This window comes from Neopsephotus bourkii, unplaced genomic scaffold (assembly GCF_033783945.1).
Source record: "Neopsephotus bourkii isolate Nb327-2 ecotype Australia unplaced genomic scaffold, CSIRO-AGI_Nbou_v1 NB_1846, whole genome shotgun sequence".
NCBI classification, from domain to species: domain Eukaryota; kingdom Metazoa; phylum Chordata; class Aves; order Psittaciformes; family Psittacidae; genus Neopsephotus; species Neopsephotus bourkii.
The window spans coordinates 1,423,868-1,436,974 of NW_026902319.1; positions in this window are offsets into that span (position 1 = coordinate 1,423,868).

Genomic DNA, 13,107 nt, shown 5'->3' on the forward strand with positions numbered 1-13,107 from the left:
TACTGCCCAGGGTCCCCGGGGTTGCTCTCATTCTTTCTATTGCTTCAGAGTCTGATGATACTTTTGGCCTCTGACAGACACGAAGACATTGTGTGAGGAATTATATATCCTCCCTCCCATCAGCTGAACCTTGTAGTTTGACCAAAATCCCATTGTTCTTTAGTATAAGAAAGTACACATGGACTGTCTGGAGGTCAATGAAGAGGCACTCATCTCTCTGGAAGGGCCTGTTCCAACAGGCATTTCTAACAGCTCTTTTGGAGGTGTTTTTACCTTCTTTAACTACATAAAATGCTTGCTTGGACTTGGAGAGCTGAAGTTCAGCACACAGAGTGCTGCCTTCATCCTGAAACCCCAGATTCTTCCTTCTCCTCCCCAGCAGTCTGCAATTGCTGTTACTATTGCTCAGGATTCAGAATTCAGCAGCCCTATGGTTAACACCTGAGCTTATTGAGCAAGGTGTCATTCAGAGCTGCCTGCCTTATTCCCAGTAGATACAGCAGGATGAAGGATAACTGGCAGCTTCTTTAAGTGTGCTAATAACCATCATCTTGCGGTACACAGCACTGCAACGCAAAGCATTTCCCATGAGGATCACCCAGACTTTCCCTCCTGGGAAAACACACCTAAAATCCTCAGAGGAGTCAGGAAAATTCATCCTCCCAGGGGAAGCTGAGGCTGAGCCCTGTCTGTATCATGGGAGGAGCAGCAGAGGGGAAATAACAGCCCCTTGGCTGAGCTGTGTGGTCAACATCACAGTGGGCTAGGGACAAAGGGGTGGTATTGGTGTCCCACTATTACCAAAGAAGAGGCATATAGGAGATGTTTGTGGTCTGCTGTGCCCCAGCACATCCAGCTGCCAATCTGGTGTTTGCTTGCTTAATTTGTTGGAAAGTGGGAAAAAATAAGAAGTCAGTTTTGGGAGTCCTGGATTCCAGCCTGGAGCTGACGCGTGGGTTTGCCTGGGAGAGGGAGGAGCAGAGTAAGCCAGAGTTCAGAGAGCAGCTTCTTGTTTTGCTGCTGGGCTGTCCGAGAAGGGAGAAGAGTTGTGATTTATTAGGGTTTGAGAGCCACCTTGGGTCCCTGCCAGCTCCTGGCACAACCTCAGCACTGCCCACTCCCACTGACACAGAGCTGGAGAGAGCTGCCCTTCCTTCCTCTGGAGTGTGTTTTACCTACTGCCGATGAAGCAGGACCTCACAAACACACAGTAAATGTCCAGTGCTGGAGAAGAGATGCTATCAGCTGGTAAATCACATTTCCCTGTTCCTTACGCAGGTCTTATGGACTTAAACAGGCTATTTCTCCAGCCACCATCATGTCCAGCTCCCCCTTCCATCCCAAAAATAAATACAGGCTGAGAAAGAGCAACACGACTGCAAATCTTGCTAGAAAGCTGTGTCAGAGCTGCTTGTTCTTGTAACTGTGTCTAACAGGGTATGCAATAAGCTTAATGAATCTCTGTCACAAACCCATGTGCACGTCTTGCTCAGAGGCTGGTAGATCTCGCATAAGGTCTCAATCCTGGAGCTATTTGTATGGGAAAGAGGGAGCAGAATAGAATATGCAATACACTGTTGTGTTGAGAGCTGAGCACAGATCCAGGGAGTCACACAGCTGACATCTTCAAGATGTGCAGATGCACCCATGCACCCCCAGACCCACAACCACCTCTGCCCCCAAGATGCTTTTCTGAAGCACTGCGTTACTTCACTGTTGCCCTTCTCTGATAGCATTCCAGGATCACCCGTGTGCTGCAAATGGGGCAGAGTGGGAGTCATTGACTGGTTACAGCAGCCTGTGTCTGATGTCGCCTGGAGACCATGGCGATGCTCGGCACAGAAATCCACCCCTGCCTGTGACATTCTCCCCAGTAACACATGTTCCAGGTTGGGCCAATGTGCTGAAGATGGCATTTGATCTTGATAAAACCATGCACCTCCCCATCCCTCCTGCCTGCTGGAGAAAGGACACCCCCGTCCACAGACAGACAGCACAAAGAGCAGCTCTTGTGCCGATGTAGAGCCTCTGGGAGCATCTCTGGGAGCATGTCTGAAATCCGGGCACAGTAAATGATCTCCTGAGGGTTTTCCAGCCCCAGGCTGACATGTGGCAGGGGAATCAATGAACCTCTTACCCAGTCAGTGGAGACATTCAGCCTGGCTGTTGTCTGGGGTGACTGGAGCTTGTTTCCCCAATTCAAATGCTCTGCAGCAGTGTGGTTCTGCTAGATGTGATGTTTCTTGCCTTACCATAGGACTGATCCTTTCCTTCCACTTCCTAAATTCATGCCTCTTAGTGCCCAGCTTTAGGTAAGCATAGAGAAGTGTGGCTGCCAGTGCTGTCCTCATAGGGAAAGGCTGCGGAAACCAGGGAAGAACCTGGGTACCCTGGGCTTAGAGAGTGCAGGTGGTAGCTTATCTGGGTGAGATAACTGGAGACCTCTTGGGATTATGCAAGCTAAAGAGAGCCCAGGCTACCTCCTCTGCTGAAGAAGACATAAATAGGCTAATTTATGGCACCCAAATGAGAGCCCTCCTGGGAAAACATAGCCACAGGGCTAGCAGAGCTTTCTCAGGAGGGAGCAACGAAGGACTGGGCTTGGAAGAGAAGAGCCAGCCATAAATAGTGCCAACAACTCAAACCAAATAGCCCTGACATAAACTGAGATGTAAGAGAGCAATGGCACTGTCTGATGTGTGGGAAATGTGCAAAGGAGCAGATTCCTCTTGTACGCTCCAAACAACTCTTCTGCTCTGTACTTAGGTAGGTCTCATTGGTGTGAGGAGAAAGCTGCATGCTGGTGGATGGATGGTGTGGCCCTCGAGCTGCTTACAGGCAGGCTTCAGGGACTTCTGGTGCTTGTGCTTGCTGGTGGGCATATAAGCAGTATATTTAATACATGCACCCTAAATGGGCCTTTTGTTATAGAGCTGAACGAAGTCTGCTAGTAGCTTGCTCCTGCCGTTCTCTGAGGGCTCTCAAGGCACTTTATGGGAAGGAAATGCTAGTGTTTCAATTTCAATGTGGTGTCAAGGGACTCGCCAATGCCTGTGCAGCCATTCAGCATCAGACAGGCTGAGAAGGAGCCCCAGTGCCCAGTCCCTGGGCTCCTGCATCCAGAACCAAGGGGGCAGCCACAACTGTGTCCTATGGCAGGTACCATGCCCTAGCTTGGGTCTGCAGTTCCCTCTGTGTGAGTCTCCGGGATTGTGTAAGCCCCTGAAGCACAGGGGAGTGACTTAAGGGAGGATGCTGAGAGGAGATAGGTAATGCTGGGCAAGAGGAAAGAAATTATAACAATAAAAAATGAGTTGACAACATTCCTTTGAGCTTCTGCAGACATAAACCCTCTGCTCTACAGGCATCTGGGTGTCTCTCATCAGCTTGCACTGGTTTATTCCTCTGTATGTTTTAGTTGTTTGGATGAAGAGAAAATAAATGTCATGGCAGAGAAGAAGAAAGATAGAAGAAGACTACAAAAAGCTTTGAGCTGCCAGTGTGTTTTGAGTTGCTTTATTCTGAATCAATATTGAACTGAAGAGGAATTATAAATCTAGGAGATTACAGCTGAAGCAATGCCAGGGCATCTGTTTCCAGATATTCTTTTCTCTTTTTTACTGTCTAGAGCAGCTGTTTTTACAAGAATCTACAGTAAAAGAGTTATTAAAACAAAGGGGGCAAGGAAATAACAATAAACAGGAGATATATAGCAGACAAGGAGTAGCAGACATGCGGGGCTGGGAAACAAATGGAAAAGGAAGAACCAGACAACCAACAGTTTGTAACCAGCATCAGGCACTACAAAATCTGGAAGATATTTGTTTTACAAGACAGTGATTCCCAGCTCCAGGATTGTGCTCTGTGATTTATGGCTCCTGGCAGCCGTTGCAGAGGTTGAACTAAGAGCAACACAGACAGAAAAGTGGAAACCACCCTTAGCGCTTGTCTGTTGTGTTCCTGATGGAAGGAGATTTATTAGTAGGAAACCAATGGGGGTTGCTGGGGCAGATTCCCAACTCCATTGCTCTGCATTGTCTAGGATCAAATTAACCTTTGATGAAGTTCAGGCTGTAATTAAGGTAATAGGCACAGAGCCATGAGCATTCATGTGGCTTAAAGCCTCACTGTGCTGAAGCTGAGGTGATGTAATCAGCACAAGCATGCTCATAGCCTGGCCAAGGGTGGAATACTGTGTCAGATTAAAGCACCATGAGGCCAGGAATCCGGTTATCCCGGCGTTGGCTGGACACCACGGCTCAGGTGTGAAGCTGTGTGAAGGTGAAGGCTCACATGGGAAGGTGTGAGCCTGCTCAGCCCAGCCAAGGGGCAGTGATGGTGCTGGGGTGCCCAGTCTGTTCATTGGTCTCCAGCAAGTTACACAGCCTTTGCTTTCCCAAAACCTTCATGTAACGTAACAGATTCCCATAGAAACTATTCTAAGACAGATGAAAATAACCAAAACCCGCTGTCCCTCCCATAGTTTGACCTTTCTCTTCACACCACTCTACCACAGACGCTGGTTCATCAAAGGGTTGCTCACAAACCTTGAAAAGCCTCTTTACAGTGACATTTTGCTGGATTTCCCTGGTGCCCCTCTAGTTAAATGTAATTAAAATGCTACATCCTGGTTTTTGCTCATTCTCTGCCATGTTTAGATGCTACATCACAACATGCCCAGTGTTACATGCTTGTCTTGAAGTCAAGCAAAGACCTCTTTTCCAATAGCTCATCTGCAAGCAGGGGCTCTTATTCCTCTTGCTACTTTATCAGCACTGATCATCATGGCTTGTAGGACTCAGAAGAGGGGTCTGGATCGTACATGAAGTTACTTAGAAGCCAGAAAAGTAAATCAGCTGTCAATTACCCATCCTGCTTGGCTTTCTGTACCAGGAATGACCCTCCTGTCTGCAGAAAGCACCTGAGAAACGCAGAGGGGAAGTGGGAGGCAGCATCTGCAGCAGCAGACACAAAGGGTTTGCCCTTGTGTTTGCTTCAGGCTTATTGATTCATTTTTGCAACAATGCACTGTAAATAGATGTATTCTTACAGCTATAATTGAGCCGATGAGAGCTTGGGAAGTGGAAAGAAAACTGAATAGAAATCAAGACCAAAAGAAGACTCTCATGGAATGAATAGATCTCTTAGATGGTGGGAAAATGGGATGTATTTGTCTCTCTCTGTACATGGCACTGGGCATAGCCCTGAACACATGAATCCAGCACTGCTGTCCTTTGGGGTCAGCTCCTCTTGCCTATAGCAAACCTCACTGTTGCCCACAGCCCCAGCCCACGCTGTGCCTTCACCATGAGCCCGTGCTGAGTGCCCTGGAGTGTGCCATAAATCCTATCCCTCCCTCATTCCTTTCTTCTCTCCTTCCCTGTGGCAATTCCCTATTTGAAAGCATATTTTTTAGTGTCTTTTTAACCTCTTCCCACTCCATTATATGAGGAGAAGCAGGATTCTTTCCCCTTTTTCTTGACTTTGTGTCTTTAACTGCTGAATCTTCTATCTCTTCTAAAGCATCTGAGGAGCATGGAGAACAATGGTCCTTCAGCCCCTGCTGCAGTTCCAGGATGCGACCCAAAGAGAAATTGCAGTCAGCTCACAGACAGCAGCTGAGCAGGAAGGCAGCAATCTTCCCTTAATCCACCATTTGATGCAGATTATTCATACTGTTGGTATACCTGGCTGGGACAGGATAGAAATGATGCCTGCTTAATACTACAGACAATAACAGAATTTGCTTTCGAAGGACTCATTGACTGAGCTGTCGTGCCTGAGCTGGGGAGACAAGTGTTTACAGGCTTCAGCTTAATGCGGCGTGGAAATGTATTGGGTTGTATTTATGCCTATACACAATACTTAACTGACTATTGTGCTGATTAAATATTTAATTGGCTGTCTGTGAGCAGAAATGCACCATTAGTCTATAGGGAATTGCGCTGTTCCTTGTGCCTACTCTTAAATAAAATGCGTAATTCGTTGTCACTTAAGCAGGATGTTAAGTGCCCGTTAAGAACTTTACATTAAGGAGATGTTTTCAAGGGAAATAAATACAAAACTTGCCTGCTGCATGGACCCTTACGTGCTTCAGTGTGGGCACAGCCCTTGGGGCATCTCGGGGTTCAGGGGACAATGCTCAGCCTGCACAGAGACAGGGAAAGGGGCTTGGGGGTTCTTGCACTGCCAAGAGGCTTCTGCAGGTGCTGGTGGAGGCAGACGGTGATTTCAGCCCCTTTTCCCCTGGTCTTTTCCTGCGTGGCTCACCCAGGTGCTGTAAGTGGGGAGAGAAATGCAGAAAGCCCAGTGGGATGCTCCTAAAAGGAGCTGCCTGCTTGCAGCCAGGTGGAGAGGGCTCTGCCAGTGGTTGTCACACGAGTTTCCTCGCCTGGCTTTGTTTGGTAATCTGAATTCAATGGGGGGAAGAGGAGGAGGAAAGAGGAAGTGGGGAACGCTTATGGAAGCAACTGTTTTTTCCCTTCCTCAGGGCTACCCTGAGGTGCAGCAAAAGCAAAGAGCGCAGAGCACAGCACGCTTACCTTGCAGACGGCACTGTGCTGAATCCCTGTGAGGGAAGAACTGCTGCTGAGTTTTATTCCTTATCATTATAATTTAATGAAAAGCCAGGGCCTCGTGATGTAAAAGCCAGTGGTGTTTTATTAGGGAAAATTCCACGCTCTTAGAGCACAGCATCATACCAACAGCTTCCAGCTTCACGTATCCCAATGGCTGCCTCTGCCAGCCGAGCGGGCAGGGTCCCCACCATGGGCTGCACAGCTCTTTGATTCATCCCAACAATGAAGCTGCCATCTCTGTTGAATTACTGATCCTTCAGCAGTGTAACTCTTTTTCCATTGACAATTTGGCAGCCTTCACCAACTGGCTCTTTCTCTTCAGCAGGTTTTCATGTCCGTGCATGTGTGCCTGCTGTGGGAGCAGCTCCAGGGCAGCATCCCAACTTGCAGCGAGGTGCCTGCTCTGTTTTCTGCTTCAAAAGCACTGGCCAGCTATTGGGATTCAATAGCAAAACCTGATATTTTGAATAATGCAGCTTCATCTGCATCCTTAGAGCCTGTGCTGGCCTGAACTATCTGGTAAGAATAGCTCTTTGCTGATCTCCCAAGATCCCTGAGAGCATTACTCTATGATGAATGATACTGGTCATGTAGAACCTAGAGTCCAGGTTACAAGGAGCAAGGCATCTTTCCATCCTCTCCTCTGCTCCACCCCGGTGGGACCACTGGGCACACGTGGGGCTGGGGAAGCTCAGCCTGTGCTGGCTCAGGGACACTGCTTGAATGTGGGACAGAGATGGTTCATAGGGAAGCTGGGATTTCCTGCATCACTCCAGTCAACAGCAACCAGCAAAAAGCCAGAAAATTCAATCTGGTTTTACTGCAACCAGCTCCAGGACAAGGGACAGACCTGGGAACAAAGGATGCACCTAATGGTGTCTTTGGGTGTCTGAGTGCACATGGTTGGAAGTGAGAAACAGAGAGAAGTTCTTGCCCTGCACTTCCAACAGCATCACTGCCTCTAACAGCACCTCCATCCCCACCCCTTGGCTCCCTCTTGTGAGGTGTGACACTGACTCAGAGCTGCCACCAGCCCCATGGTGACCAGTGCTACCATGTATGGGAGCACCAGGGAGGTGTCAGCACAGCTCCCTGGAGATATTGCTTGGCTCTGAAACACCCCATGATGAGCCATGCTCCCCCTCCCCTGGCTGCAGGACCTGGGGAAGGCGGATGCAGATTGCCTTAGTCAGGTTGGTTGGGTTTTCTTTCTTTTTCTCACTTTTTCCTTTTTGTTTTGCTGCTTTCACACCTCCCCTCACTCTCTATTTTTGATCATCTGAGTCAGCCCTGGGCTTAATGCTCAAGGAGAGGAAAGGTGATGCCGCTTCTTGCGGGAGTGGGACACACTCCTTGATCACATCCTTGTGATCAGTGGGACACAACCCATCCCACTGCTCCCTGGCCCACCACTCCCCCTGAACAGCAGCTCCATGCCATGAGCACAACCACTATAATACCGTTTTGCCTCTATGAAGGTGAGAGTTAAAGAGCAGAGATCTGAAACCCTGGTATGGAGCTGCACCAGCCTTTGGGAGATGCAGAAGAGCATAAGGTGGGCAACCTACCCCAATCTTAAAACTGGGACACCAGGGAAGCATCAGCTGCTCTGGGCAGGGGACAAGGGCTAAGAGAGATGAGTGGCTGGAGCAAGATGTTGCAGGGAGCTGACATGGGGCCAAAAGCCCATTCCCAGTCCATGCATGCCTGTGTCAGCCCTTCCCAGTGCCAGAAACACATCTGACTTTCATGCCCTTGCTCCAAGCTTGTTGGCTTGAACTGTGCAAGGATGTGTGTGAGTCCAATTTTGGGCTTTGCTCAGCCACCAGCAGTGGGCTCGGCAGGACCCCATCGTCCCTGTCATAGGGCTGAGCCCATCTCTTGCACCCTGGGGAGAGAGGGTGAGAAGAGGCATGGGGGGTTTAGCTTTCCTTTAGAAAATTAATCGCACTTTAATTACAGCGAAACCTGGAGACATGGCGAGGGATTAAGTGGATTATCTTCAGAGTAATTCGTTATCAAATATTTATCCTTCTGGGAAGGGTGCCGCAGCCTCAGAGATCCTGTGTTATCTGTGCTGCCAGCCAAGGATGTGCCATGTCCTTCTTGCCTCCCCCTGTACCTATGTCCTCTCAGTCCCCTTGGTGCAGGCTTAAGATGCAGAGCAGCGTTCCTTGTCCCCTGGAGTCCCTTGTCCCCCATGGCTGGTGAAACCAGCACTGTCCTGGCTTTTCCCGTGCAAGCCCATGACACTGCAGGAGGGGAGATGCTATTGCCTTACTGGTGGTCTCTGGCCTGTGATGTGACAGCAGGGTCAGACAGCACTGATCTCAGCTCCAGCAGTGGGATGGAAGCTCCTGGACCTGCTCCCTGCATCTGCAGCAGCAGGGAAGGGGCCGGGGGGGCTGCACTGGGCAGCAGTTCTACCGCTGTTGGAGGAGCCAGCAAGATGCATGGTAAATCAGATTCAGCCTGAGCTCTTTATCCGTTCGGCAGACTGTGGGTTTAGTGCTTGGATGCTTCATTAACTAATAATAATGACTCATTGTATTTGCCTCCTGGGCTTTGTAAATGATCCAGTGTCAGGAGATGCCATGATGATGTAGAATCGCAATGAGGCTGAAAGAGGCTGAGCATCGGAGCGCAGATCAGACGCAGATGTACCCCTGTGCTCCCCACCTTGGGGACATAGTCCCCGGGAAGGGGACAGCCACGCAGGGACCAGAGATGGGACCTTATGGTGCTGGCTGGGCTCATGGCAGTAGGATGCTCCCAAGTGAACTGGGACCCCCGTGGTGTCTCCCTCTTCCCCTCTGCTCACAAGCTTTGAACAGAAGCTTCCCTTTCCCTTCCTATTGATACAGGGCTTCTTTAGCCTGCACTGTCCTGCAAACAGCGCTTGCACTCCCCCTGTGGTGCTGCATCCCTCAGGATGATGCACCAGCTGCCCTGGGACCACCTTTGTATTTTCCTCTAAGGATAATTCCTCCTCCAGAGTGAAAGCAATGTGTTGTGTAGCATGCCACAAATATGCAGTCCCTGGTAAACCCCCTGTTTATGGAGGAGAGGTGTGAGTGATGCCCATCCAGTATCCGCCAGCATGCCACGTGCCTTCACACTGGTGAGGGAGCAGCTTAACTAGAGGGTTGATATTCTGTGCCAGTTATCAGATGTGTATGAAACTAATGGACATGACACAGATGCCTGTCCCCTTCCCCGTGCCTCATCTGTGAGTCTGTAATTTGGCTGTGGGTGTGCTGGTGGGACAGGAGGAGAGGAGGAACCAGTCACTGCTTGTGGACAGACATCCTCTGCTGCCGGCATCGCGGCCCTCATCCCTGCAGACAGCATCCATTTACATCCCAGCTCCACATGCAGAGAGGCAGTGCTCCCCTCCAGCGCCCCTGCCATGCCATGAGCTGCTCATAGCCCACTTTTTGTCCCAGGCACATGCCCTTTACTAACAGGCATCACATCAGTTCTGGGGGACCAGGACACCCTCCAGTTCAGAGCCACGGCCCTGCAACGCATATGCTGGTGCAAGCACATCCAACTCATCATCCCATCACGGACTGAACCAGCTTTGTTTGACATGACATTGTTTTCCATGAACCACGTGGACTGGCATTAATTAGATCTCTATCCCTTAATTCTTTATTAATTGAATCTTACATGAGCTTATCTTTTACTTGCCTAGGATTAAAGCCAGGCTGAGCAGGCTGCACTGATTCGGGTCATCCCTCGTCCCTTCTGCAGGAGCTGATGCACCTTTACTACTCCCTTCACTTCCTGCAGCATTCCCAGCTCCAGGCTTCTCTTCAGGACCTGGCTCAGGCAGGGCACAGGGCCAAGGCACCCTAGCCCATTGCTTCTCCAGTGTTTATTCCTGGCAGATGATATTTAATAAGGACAAATAATTAATGAACTAGAAAGTGCCTCAGCAGCCTGACGTGAGACAAATCTGGCTGCCTGCTCCTTTCCAAATACCAAACAAATATTTGCTGCTTGTTTCTGCCTGTTATGTATCATCATTTGCAATTTTACTCTCTCTATTAAGCATTTGTCTGTGATAATACAAATACAATTTTAAAACCTCCTTTCTTATTGCCCATAACCCTTCCAGGCATGGTTTTCCCCTGGTATATTCATCTTGGGTTATTTTACATTCTTAACATTTCACATCTTCCATAACATAACGAGTGCTATCTAGTTTTCCGTGGCTATATATACATTTTCCCATTGTAACTGCTGCTTTCATTTCACCATCAAACCACAAGAGCTTTAATCATTTCCTTCTCTGACCCTGTAGCCAGGCTTTTTAGTCCCTTTGTTTGACTCAAAATGCTCCCCCCCAGTTCCCAGCCGTGTATTTTTCCATCTGATGCTCCCACCTCACAGCACGAGCCTTCCCAGGGATGCAATGGCTGTTTACATAGCTCTCCTCTCTTTCACTCCAGGCAGGTTTATTCCCCACCATGGCAACAAGGTCTGCAGCATGGAGGCACCCACTCCACCAGAATCCCGGTTCCGAGTGGGATCCTTGGACCATGTAGCCCTGGTTGAGCCAGGCTCAGTCATTGCCCTCTTTTGTCACCCTTCAGCAAAGCAGAGGGATGATCCTGCCCCCCTCACCGTGACTCAGTTTCCCTTCCTGCATGTGCCCGTTACACAACACCCTACCTTCGCTTGCCTGTGGGAGGTGAAGCAGCAAGAAAACTCCCACTGCGCTGCTGGGGGTGGCAAAAAACAGGGGAAAAGGAGAATGTGTCAGCACGGTTTCTCTGAGCAGCAGCAAGAAGACACTCGTGTGACGCAGGTTTTATTGTCTCCTGAGTGCAAGAGCTCCACTGCCTGCCTGCAGCCCTGCATAGGGTGGGATGCTCTCAGCACATGTGAACTGTCGGCTCCTGGTCCTCATCAGGGGAGGAAGAAGCTGTTGCAGAAGTCAAAAGCAGGCAGAGACCCGCTGTAAACACCCCATGGGACTCTCAGAAAGCAGCATCCACATCCTCCAGGGAGGAGATGGCCCAGCACTGCCCCAGTGAAGCGAGGCAGAGCATCTCGTCTCCTCTCCAACCAGACGCATCACAAGTCTCTGTGTTTTGATCACATTTTCTGTGATCTCAGTATTTGCCTTAAGGTTTCTGAGTGTTCAGGCTTGTTCTCAGTGCAATTCCCAGGCTGTCTCCATAAGTGTGAAGTCTAGAAAGGTGTTCTCATTCCAAAGGGAAGCTGCGAGCCAGGGATAACCAGTGCTGCAGGAAGGCAGCAAACACCACAATGCTGGTGGGAATTAGTGAGCACATTCCCTGCTGGAAGCCAGCTGCAGCTCTCCCAGAGCCAGCTGCCTGCACAGCCTGCCTGCTACCCAGCAGACACATGCATATACAAGCACCTGGGTGATGCAGGACTCGAGTTTGGGGTCCCATTTGGGCATGGCAGGAGCTGGCTGCTGGAACATTGCAAAGCCATTCTGGTGAGGAGCCAGTCCTCAACCAAACCCCAGCCTTGATGCTGTGTGTGTTTCACCAGCAAAGCCCCATCACTAAGCTCCTTACCCCATGCAGGGTGTTGCAGGTTTAGGTTGATGATCCCAATGCAGTCAGGAGAGCCCTGGAATCAGGCAGATGCCTCTGTCCTGCAAGACCATGTTATCCGTGCCTACTTGCAGTTGAGTGAGTGGATCTAAAGGAGTATTTCACACTGCAATGACAGAGTGTCTGGCGCTTGAATCTGTGTCACTGCACATCTTTCCTGTGTGCAGGACCTGGGGAAAGCTACATCAGAATGGGGTGTCCCAGAGCAGGGGGACCCCGCTTTGCCCATGGGGCAATGGTGGGAGAGCCAGTCCCTGGGCACACAGATACTGTTGTGGCTCTGGGAATAGGGTCCATGTCTCCATGCGGGATAGACCATCCTTCTTGAATGGGAAAATATCATTCAGGCTCCAAAGCAGCTGCCCGAATGGCAGTCATGGGACAGGCGGACGTGCAGGGCTCAGGAGCGGGTAAGGGGAAAGGAGCAGAAGAGCGAATGAAGGCCCTAAAATGAATCAGAAGCACAAAGGAAACTTTTCCTCCCATCATTTCTCTGGCAGAAGGTGACACCGAGCCTGCCACCCCCTTTCATTACGTCTCCAAGGCTTGTCATGCAAATTCAGACAAACAATTTCTAGGCTCCCTTTTAGCGCCCTGGGAGGGCCGATTTCATTTCAGGAGCAGTGGGGAACAATAATCATCTTGAAGTGTCTTCCATCCTGAGAGACGCAGATAAGAGCTGCACAGTGGACTAACAGCACTAATTCGACGTTTTCAGCTGATAGCTTTGCAGATGACAAAAATCAGGCACCATAAAAGGCTGGTAAACTCCATAGCAGCAGGGGTACCCCCTCCTGTGCATCCCTCCCTCTCCCCTCCTCTACCCTGAGAGCCAGATGAAGCCCTGCCCCTGCGTCATCGCGGCTCATTGCCATGGGGAGGTGGTTTTGGTGTGGATGAGGCAGGTTTGGCTGGTGGCTGAGCCCAGGGAA